Raw genomic sequence first — 10,319 nt, 5'->3', positions numbered from 1 at the left:
CCCTCCCTGGCTCCATCTCATTTGGGTGAATCATTCATAGTTTTTCTATTGTTTAAGTTGTTGCATGTTTTAGTCACTGTGGAGGAAGGGAGATGGTGCATTCTAGGTGCCTATTTCTTTTTATTTTTTCAGAAAGTAATACATACTTCATATATATATATACAGGAAAGTGCTCATAATGTCCCAACACAGAGTATCCTCATTGGCATAAATAAATAAATGCGACCCATGTGCATTGGTTGGAAATTGTTCTTTGAACAGAAAAGAAACCGAACGGAAAGTAGAATCTTCCCTCTGCCCACCCTCCAATTTTTGTCCCGAAAGTTTACCCCCATCAATAGTCCTGTAATACTCCCCGGATTCCCCCTCTGTGTGTGCACACCATCACATTTCTCCCTCCCACACATATACAGGCTTGTAGAATATATACACAGAGGGGCCTTGGGACCGAACCACGGTGCACCAGGGGCCTCTTTCTAATGGAAGGACAGGGGTGGTGGGGGGGAAGCAGAGGCTCCTGTGGGCTCACTGGGGTCAGAGCTTTGTGATTTCAGCGGGGAGGAATGGGCGAAGGGTGCACAGCCAACAGAAGGGGGGAAGTGGAGCAAGCTTTGGACAATTGCTGCTAGGAAATCAGCCAGACTGTGGTGAGGTAATGCAAGTGCACGTTGCTGTAGTTTTGTTAAAGTTACAAGACCCTTGGGACTCAAGGGGGTGGGGTGGGGGTTGCTCTGGGCAAGGAGAGTCTTGCTTTTGTTTAAGATTGCTTCTCTGTCCCCGGGTCTGAAAGTGTTGCAAAGGGGAACGAGAGCCTACCTTCTAGCTCCATTCAGTATGATTCCAATTGACAATTCCTCATTCTGTTTGTTGTGGGAGGAGGCACACCTTCCATTTGGCCTCTGTCTTAACTGGCAGTGCAGCTTTTGTCAAGTTATTTACACTCTCTGGACCTGAGTTCCCTTAGAACCGGGGGATCTCTGAGGCCACTTCCAGGAAAAACGGTGGGATCCGGAGTCAGAAGACTTAGGCCAGCTCTTTCAGCCATGCTGCGTCTCTGTTTCCTTAGCTATAAAATGATATTAATCATGCTCACGTCATGGGGGTGGGGGTGGCAGTGTGTGATGAGCAAAAGAGGAGAAAGTGTTTTGCTAACTGTAAGGTACTGAACAAATGTTCATGTGCTGAGGGAAGTCAACATTTTGCCACACCAAAATATACCTTTTGAGTTGGTTACCAAGAAACAAAAGACTTAGAAAGTACCTTTGATACCCTCCCCCCTTACCTGCCTAAAGGAGTTCAGATAGAAAAACCTGGTGAAGGGAAGGGAACATTACCTTAGCTTCATAATATAAGCTAAACGTGGCAGGCGCAGAAATCTGGCAAAGCCTGCTTGTTGAACTTCCCTCTTTGTCCCCCTGTTTCTGGGTGGGCCTGCAAGAATTTATTTGCCACATGTTTGCTCTTTCCTGTCTACCTTTGAATTGCCTGCTTTTCCTTTCAAATCTCAGGCCCTGTCCCCTCCCCACCCCTTCTCCTTTGTCCAAAAATGGCAGGTAAACGTCAACTGTCCAATGCATCTTCGGGTCTGATATCTTATGGTACCTCCATAATAAATTTTAATCTGTCTCATATAATTTGATTATTAGCCCGGCTGGAAGAATTTAGGAGGTGGGAAGAAAGTTGTTTTTTTGTGTCCCCACAATACTATGACTTCCTGAGGTTTGAACTCCTTACTGAGGCCTCCGGGGTTAGTCCCAGAGTGGAACAACCTGTATGACTAAGACATCCATTTTTTTTTCTTTTAAAAGCAACTATATTACAGGACAATTTGCATAAAGTCAGTTGCACCCATTCCAAGTGTACAATTCAGTGGGTTCTAACAAATGCATACTCCCTGGTAACTACTGCCTCAATCACATTACCAAACACTTTCACAACCCCAAAAAAACGTTCTCTTGAGCCCTTTGTAGTCAATCCTATCTCTGGCCCCGGGCTTCCTGTCAGGAGAGATACGTTTTGCCTGGTCCAAAATTTCACGTAGTCTTCTGAGCCTGGCTTTTCCCCTTCATCATGATCCCTCCTTCCCCCCCCCGCCCCCCCCCCATCTCCCCAAAGCCCCACAAAGTCTTCCTCTGCTCCCTCAGGAGCTGTAGGCCTCTTAGCTGAGGGGGTGCCCCACCCACCATACGCTGGGTTCCACCCAGCCTGGCTCAAGACCATGTATGCCCATAAGGCTCTGGTTAAAACTCTACTTAACCCAGTAAGCTGCCGGCAACCACTGAGAGCATCAGAGCAAATTAGTTGATCAGATTAGTATCATGTGCCCTAGCAAGGGCCTGCGTGGATGGGGCCCAGACAGCTTTGTTTCCGCTGCAGCAGCCTAGCCTGCACTTGTAGGCAGCACGGCCCAGAAGATGGTGTGGGCTGTGGGGAGGGAAGAGACAGCCCTCTCTGTATGGCGTTTGGGTACGCTCTGCCCATCTTCGGTCATCGGGCTCGTGTGGTCCTCCCCTTTCCTTCTGTCTGTGCTCTTCCCTATCTGTTCTCTGATCCTGCTCTACCATCAGGCAACAGGAGTGGGATAATCATAGCTGCCATTTATTATAGCACTTATACAGGCTGCTGGGCACTTCTATGCATTGTTTCATTTACTTCTCACACCAACCTTTTGAGGAAGGTATCATTAGCCCCATTTTATAGATGGAAAAACCTGAGGCACAGGGAGTTGAAGGTCTTTGTTCAAAGTCACTCAGTTGCAGAACCAGGATTTGAACCCAGTTCTGTCTGATTCTACTCAGGGTTTCCAGAAGCAAAGAATGTAGGGAACACTTGACCTGTTTTACTCCCTACCTCCACCCCACCCCCCCTTAGCTCCACCTGCCCCACCTGCGGGTAACCAGTATCCTGCCTTAAAACACCGTGGATTAGGTTTGCCTGTTTTTGAACTTCGGTGCCTGAATTCTTTCATTTACTCATGTTTGGGAGATTTATTCATGTGGTTTATGCTGATTCACTCGTTGCTGTATGCTATTCCATTGTATAAAGGACACCTTATTTTTAAAGACCTCTTGACTTGTGGTTAAACATTTCTACACTTGAATTGCTACACTGGGCAACCCCTGTGGTTTATCCGGCTAGTCTGAATGTCTCTGAAAGAGGCTTAATCTTCCCAGAATGCACTTCCGGTTTTAAAGAAGACTTTCGTTAGCCCCATGGCTCCTTAATTGCTTAAATATACACAGGGGTGGTCTGTAAGCAATGCCACCGGCTCCAGGGAGCCCCCCCCCCCGCCATTTGCATGTCCCTTCCTCCCTCCATGTCACTTTGCCAAGAGGAAAACACCTGATATTATTTAGGTAGCTGCAACTCTTCAAACAGGTACTAGGACTGTTTTGCGAAAGAGGCAGTGTGAAGTGTTCTCTGAGATGTCAGGAGCAAAGTTATCTATTAGAAAGTTCTAATATTGTTACTTAATAGCCGTGTGATCTTGGGCAAATCCTTGAGCTTTTTGGAGCTTCAGGCTCCTCATCTCCAAACTGGGGGAAATGGTGATAACCCCCTGCTGCACAGTATATGAGGTGAGTATAAACGGGATACGGTACGCAAGCCAAAGTTCCTGGTACTGCCATACAATTCAGGATACAGCCTTTTCAGTGTTGTGTCCCCCTGTACAGGGTTATTTGCAAGAGAGGTTTGAAGAATCAAGGGCAATGTCTGCTGAAGGAGGAGGCTGAGTAGCATCAACCCGTGAAGTAAAAGGGATGTTTGGTTGAAGCTTGGATCTCAAGAAGAGGCCAAAGAAGAAGAAAAGACACAGCTAAGAGAAATCACTCTTGATCGGTTTAGATGATGAGGCATTACAGGCATAAATGCCTGAAAAGCACTTTCAGGACATATTGCAATTCTCCCTGCACTTTTTTTTTTTTTGTTTGTTTGTTTGTTTTGTTTTTAATTCTATCTCTAGTTTTGCAATATTAAAATCCTCTAAGCATTTTGTCTGTTTTAGGGGCAAGAAGGTGGTGGAGACGGTGTGAGGAATTGTGTTCTATCATGGGATGTATATTGGCGTCACAAAAAGGGGAGACTTGAGTTGCAGAATGGACCGTAGCAGCCACAAAGGAGGAAGGGAGACTGCTTCTGGGTGCTGGTGGGAGAGCCCAAGGGGCTGAAATGGGAATTTGCTTGGGGTTCTGCATTACATCCCAGTGTGTATTTAGGTACAAGTCTACCTTTACACCTTCTGCACTCCCATTCTTAACTGAGCTCACTCCGGAGTAAAAAATAAAACCAATTCACAATCCTATTATTACAGTTGATGTTTGGAGCCATGACATGAGAATGTGGAGGGGCAGTTCAGTCACACGAAGGGGTCATGACTCAAGATTCCTCATACGAATATTTGTGTGTGTCTCAGGAGAAACCATGGTGTTTCTACCGTAACTTGTTTGCGTGACGGCCTGAGAAGGTAATGTGGCTCCCCAGAGAAATAAAAATGCTGCATTAGCGCTCGGGCAGGTAGAAGGAAGGAAGAGAACAAATGTGGCTCAGAGAACTGGAACACGTCAGAAAGTTAATAAGAACAAGTTGAGACAAGTGTTAACCACCAGAATTGTCTGGGAGAAGAGTGTTCACTTGATCCTTGTCAAAATGTTTACTGGTTTGACGGCGGGGAGAGAAAGTGGTAAACCAGATATGTTTTAAAATCAATTTTTGTTTGGCTAGTATGAGAGAGGAGAGGGCTGCAACCATCAGCTTTGTCTTCTGTATTCGGCTCACATAGTTTATTTGAAAAACGTACAATTCCATTGCTGGTCTAAGTTGGGGGTTCTGGGGAAATACGGCTGGGAGGTACGTTGGCATAACCCACATCCACAGTTTTAAGTTACTAATCCCATTGTCTGGAGGTAACATTACATTGTTGTCTTATAAAAGAAGTATTTGTTAAGTACGAGCCCTATTAATTGGATATAAATTTGATTCCTTTTAAATTTTGCTTTGAAGACGTTTTTTATGAAGGGATTCTAATAGGGCAATCTGTAATTTCTTCTCGAAAGTTCTAGTGAGAAAGTTTGTTTTGTTCAAACATACACGTTTGAGCATACATATCTACCAGCCATCTCTTTTAAGCAGGTAATGTGTATTTCTCCAAATATATACCTGAGTTTGGAAGGGAGCCAGGCCCTGGGTCATAAAATAATCTCGGCGCCACCTGGTGAGGAAAGTAGGTAACTGCATGTGTAACGTCAAATTTCAGGTATGCTATTAAACAGGTATAATTACTGTTTACAAAATCTTAGAATAGCATGGGACTATTTAATCAACATGATATGAAAGTGATAACCATTTTTATCTGTTCTCATTATTATGAAAATGGGTAGGCTTTAGGCTAGAAGGTATCTTTCTTAGCCTGCCGTGTCATCCCAGTAACGGTAGCTTCTGACAGGAGAGAAAGGAAGGGTCAGATCAGAACGGGAGGCACTTGCAATGGCGTGGTAAGGGGCTTCTCCTACTTTCAGTCTTCAGTACTGGACACACACAAAAAGCAGGCACCGAGTCATTTAGGAGGTGTTGTCTCAGAGGAGAGGCGACCATTATTTGCAATGTGTCTGTTCCGTAGAAGCTAGAGACAGGCTTCCACTCTGACTAAGGCGTCTTCCTCTGAAGCTGCTATGTCATCTGGGCAGAGCAACGACTGAGAAAAAGTGGCAGCACTGTTTCTTTTGCTTTATTCCTTCCTCCCGAAGCCTCCCTCCCTTCTTTCCTTTTAAATAATTATTGGCAAGTGCTCGTTAATAGATCAAAATTAAGGAAAAAATTTGGTGTTAGAAAACCTTTTCTCAGTGTGAAAGTAAGTGTGCTGGAATGAATGTCTGCCCCCTGGAAAATAATGGTGGTAAATCAGTGTGACACTGTGACTTATATAAAAAATATATATTTGGTCTCAGTCCCCTTTCCTGGCACAGAGGTCCTCAAGCCATTGGAATTTCCTGTGATGAGAGTGATAAAAGTGTCTTTTGCTATGTTAATGATGTGGTTTTTGGAGGGCCCCCTGAGTGACCTCGGGATGGGGGCCGGTTGCTAGGGCACCCAATCTTGTGATTAGAGGGTTGGAACTTTCAGTCCCATCCCCTGACCTCTGGGGAGGGGAGGAGTTGAGGGTTGAATCAACCGCCAATGGCCCACGACTTAATCAATCGCGACTTCATGATTAAGCCTCCATAATCACCCATACTGAGCCCCCATACGGAGCACGTGAGCTTTGTGGGGTGTACTGGTGCTCTTTCCCCATACCTTGTCCTGTGCCTCTGTCTCTTCATCCGGCTGTTCCTGAGTTATAGCCTTTAATAATGAACCGGTAATCTAGTGAGTAAATAGTTTTCATACATTCTGGGAGCTGCGCTGGCACGGGTGACAATCTGAACTTGGAGAGAGGCATCTGAAGTGGGAGGGAGGAGTCTTGTAAGGCTGAGCCCTTCACCTGTGGGATCTGATGCTACCTGGGCATACATAGTGTCAGAATCCAGGTGAGTTGTGGGACACCCAGCTGGTGTCGCCGCATTGCGTGGTGGTGTGGGAAAAACCCTCCCACATTGGAACTGGGTGCAGAATTGGAATCAAAATCATTAATCAGGGTTTGGTTTAGTTGAGTGGAGTCTGCTGGCTGGGGATATTGAGAAATGGAGCTGGCAGTGGCAAGTGAGAGGCAGGGAATCAGGCAGGCCTGGAACAGGGTAGTTTGAGAGAGGACAAGGGAATAAGTGGAGACATGGCAGGTGCCTTTGGCAACAAAACATTAGTTTAAAGCGGCCAAGGTACTGCAAGTGGACATTTATGAAGATTTGCAGTGAGATGTGATGGCTGTAGGCGTCTTCTCTTCTCCCCATAGAGCTTTCTATAGAAACTAAGTCCTTAGGTGTAGCTTTTGGAATCAGATTCTTGATTTTCTTGGAAGAATAGGGTGCCAAGGACCCAGGACCAGGTCCGTCTTTTCTTTTTGCCCTGCGGCTTGTCACCTGCTGGGAGAATGAAACAAATGAAAATTTCGGCTATACTATTTTTCTTTCTCTCTGTATAATGTGTTGCTGTTTCTTCTGTCTGCTCTTCCAAGCCCCATGTTTTGCCTTATGCTCCTGCTCTGTGACATAGATTGTGCTTTATATTTTCCAACGGTCCATCTGGATTGAAAATAAACATCACTACTTACCGTTCCTTTGCTGTCCAGCTCTCTCCCTCAGGTGGGATCTTCAACCATTCTAGCCTCCCCTGTGGGTCTGGCCTGCTGCCCAAAGGGGTATTTGTCTGGAAGAAGCACCTCAGCTCTCACCTGTCTTTAGTTCCCAGTGAGGATTTGTTTTTGTTCCCTCTTCCTTTATCACCTTTCCTGATTGAAATACATCTCTCACTGTCACTTTGCAATTCTCAGAACTAAAAAAAAAAAAAACCCCCGAAAGGCTAACAAAAGAATGACATTTGCTTTGTCATGATCATAATGTTCCCTTTATCTCTAAGACTTGAGAAAGCATTAATTGTAACTGGTCCATGGGGATAGCAGTGAACAAGCATCCGTATTGTCCAGAACCTCTCATGGTCTTTAGGGGGTTGGAGAGTTTGACACCAAGAAGCATGGACACTTACACGCAATGAAAAGGACCAAATGTCCTAAATTTATTGGGTAAATTCTAACTTCTTTCTGCTTTGGAGCCCCCATCCTTTACTAGCTATGAGACCCTAGGCAAGTCATTTGAGCTCTCCTGGCTTTGAGTGTGCATAAAAAGATCTCACTGGAAGTTGAGCAAGACCACACGATTTCTTAAAGGCCCTGCCTGTGTTAAGATCTATAATTCTACAAATACTGTTTACTTGAAGGTCCCAGAAACAAAGTCAAAATCAATCCAGCATAACTTCAGAAGAATTCCCATCTGTTGGACCTAATATTGACAGGAAGCCCAGTGAGATGCGGGGAGGGGTGCTTTTAGCTGACGGTAACTCCTGAGACTGCTATGATTTAGTCGTGGGGGACGATTTAGTGGTGTGGTACGTTGGGGTGAGGTGTCCACTTCTTCAGAGTGCGTTGAGCCCTTTGCCCTGTGGTGATGGAAGAAGGCCCAGGAATTCTCCCTAACTCTCCTCTGATGTCCCTGCCCCCTTTCTGTTGTGTTCCTGGGGGTCTCCGAATGCTTCATAGAGTCTTGGTCGGGAACAGAGGGACGGAGCTCAGTTTGGCTGAGTCTTGTCTTGTTGGCTGCAGGAAATTGGCCATATCCTGTGTGTGAATCCCCAAAGCACAGCGAAGGTTTAGGGCCTCTTTCACAGCTCCTGGTGATAATGTGGTGTTGTCCTCTGGAGTGGCAAACCTTTGTGTTGGAATGTCCACTTCCCACTGGGGCACACTCAGTGGAGGGCCCCACCTCTATGGGGTTGGGACCCAAGTCCAAGTGCTTTCTCTTCCTGTCTGCGGTGCAGAAGGAATCGGGAATCCAGGCGTGGTCTCACTGTGCCCAGGCTGCTCCTGCAGAAGGCTGCCCTACGTTCAGGCCACCAACACAGGGTGACAACTGTGAGAGCTCGGACATCGTGTTTTTTTTTCCTCAGCAATTCTTTTCAAGATTTTTATTTTAGGAATTTTAAATGATGTAATGAATAACTGCATATTTTCTCTCTGTACACGTTCAAGCTTTACGCTCACCACTACCATTCCTGATTGCATCCCCTTGTTCGCCGTTCATTTTGTAAACTTTCAGACATTTCCTCCATGCAGTCTCTCTCTACATGAATATCATAAATAATGTGGTTTTGTGCATATGTATGTTTATATAATTGAAAGCTGTACATGCTGTATAAATTTCTCTGAAACAGCTTTCTTCATTCAATTATCAAAGATTTTTCTATATCGGTGTGTATAGATTTAGCTAATATTTTTTTAACTGTTGCAGAATATTCCATAGTATAATGTATCATGTTTTATTTAATTAATGATACTCTGGACCAATGGCCCCTTTCTCTAAAATTATTGGGGAATACCCTCCATGCTATTCTGAATGAAATTCATACATAATACAACTTACTTAAAATATGATTCCAAATCAATATAACTGCAATACGAAGATATAGAGATATAAATAAAAGCAATTTTATTTTATAACAAAATTTTATATAAATAAAAATAATAAACTGATATGTATTTTGACATTTAAATAACTCAGTCACACCGCGGCAGATGACATCATAAAATAGTCATCGTGCACGGAGACTCAAGTGCTTTATCCCCAAATGCACACAGATTTAGATGGTTTTTGTTGCTGATTTAAATACCCTGGGGGATGTTGACATTACTTTCATGATTTTTCTGACACGATGAACAACTCAGGGTAAAGAGTCAAACGAACCAAAATTCTACCACGTCTCGATTTATTCGTTGGTTCCATCCTTAGAAAAGTCATTGTGCATATTAAAATTGTGCAAAAGTTATTTTGTGTTTATAGATAGTGGAGTTCAATTCTTGGCTCAGATGTTTCCATCTACACCAGTGTCTGGCAGGACACCCAGAGTCCTTGCTGGATGGGGAAATTTCTTCACTGTGTGGGATACGTCATGGCTCCCAACCAGTAAATGCCAATAATATCCCCAAAGATGGTGACATCGAAAAAACCTACATACATTTCCTAAATATCTTTTAGGAGGGTGGTACTATCCTCATTAAGGACCAGTGATTTAATGATGACATGTATGCTTTTTTTCTCTCTCTAGATTTCTGCTGTTATAAACAAAGCAACAAGGAGTATCCTTATTTGTGCCTTTTTGTGCTCGTGTCAGAACAATTCTTCAGGGAAGGACAAATCCCGCAGTCATTGCAACAAAGATGCTATCACGTGGAAGCTGGGACATGAAGTGTGATTTCTTTAGAGGAGGGCTCTTTCTGTTTCACTGTTTTTCTCTTATTCAGGGGACTCCCAGACTTGGGTCAGAGCAGATTCTGGTTCACCCGGAAAACTCAGAGCCAGGGCCCCCCCTCCCACCTCTGGGAATGCAGTTCTCCTGTGGGGTAGACCCCTTTTACCTGCCTGTCTAAGGGGGGGCAACACAGTCATGATGTCAGAGAACTCACCCTGCTCCTCCAAGGAGAGCCCCCCCCTCAGTGACTGACTTCTCTACCATAACTTAACTCACAGCTTCTGTGCAGTGTTGTCTCTGGTGGGACACCCCCTCGGTGGGGATGCCACTACTTGCCCAAATGTCAGTTTCAGAACAGGAGCCAAATAATCAGAAGCGATTATTATTAGATTGATTTTTTGATTAATGAGGTATCTTAATTGTACGTA

The sequence above is a fragment of the Rhinolophus sinicus genome, chromosome 8 (genome assembly GCF_057876585.1).
Source record: "Rhinolophus sinicus isolate RSI-liver-muscle chromosome 8, RSI-T2T, whole genome shotgun sequence".
NCBI classification, from domain to species: domain Eukaryota; kingdom Metazoa; phylum Chordata; class Mammalia; order Chiroptera; family Rhinolophidae; genus Rhinolophus; species Rhinolophus sinicus.
This window is presented reverse-complemented; position numbering follows the sequence as displayed.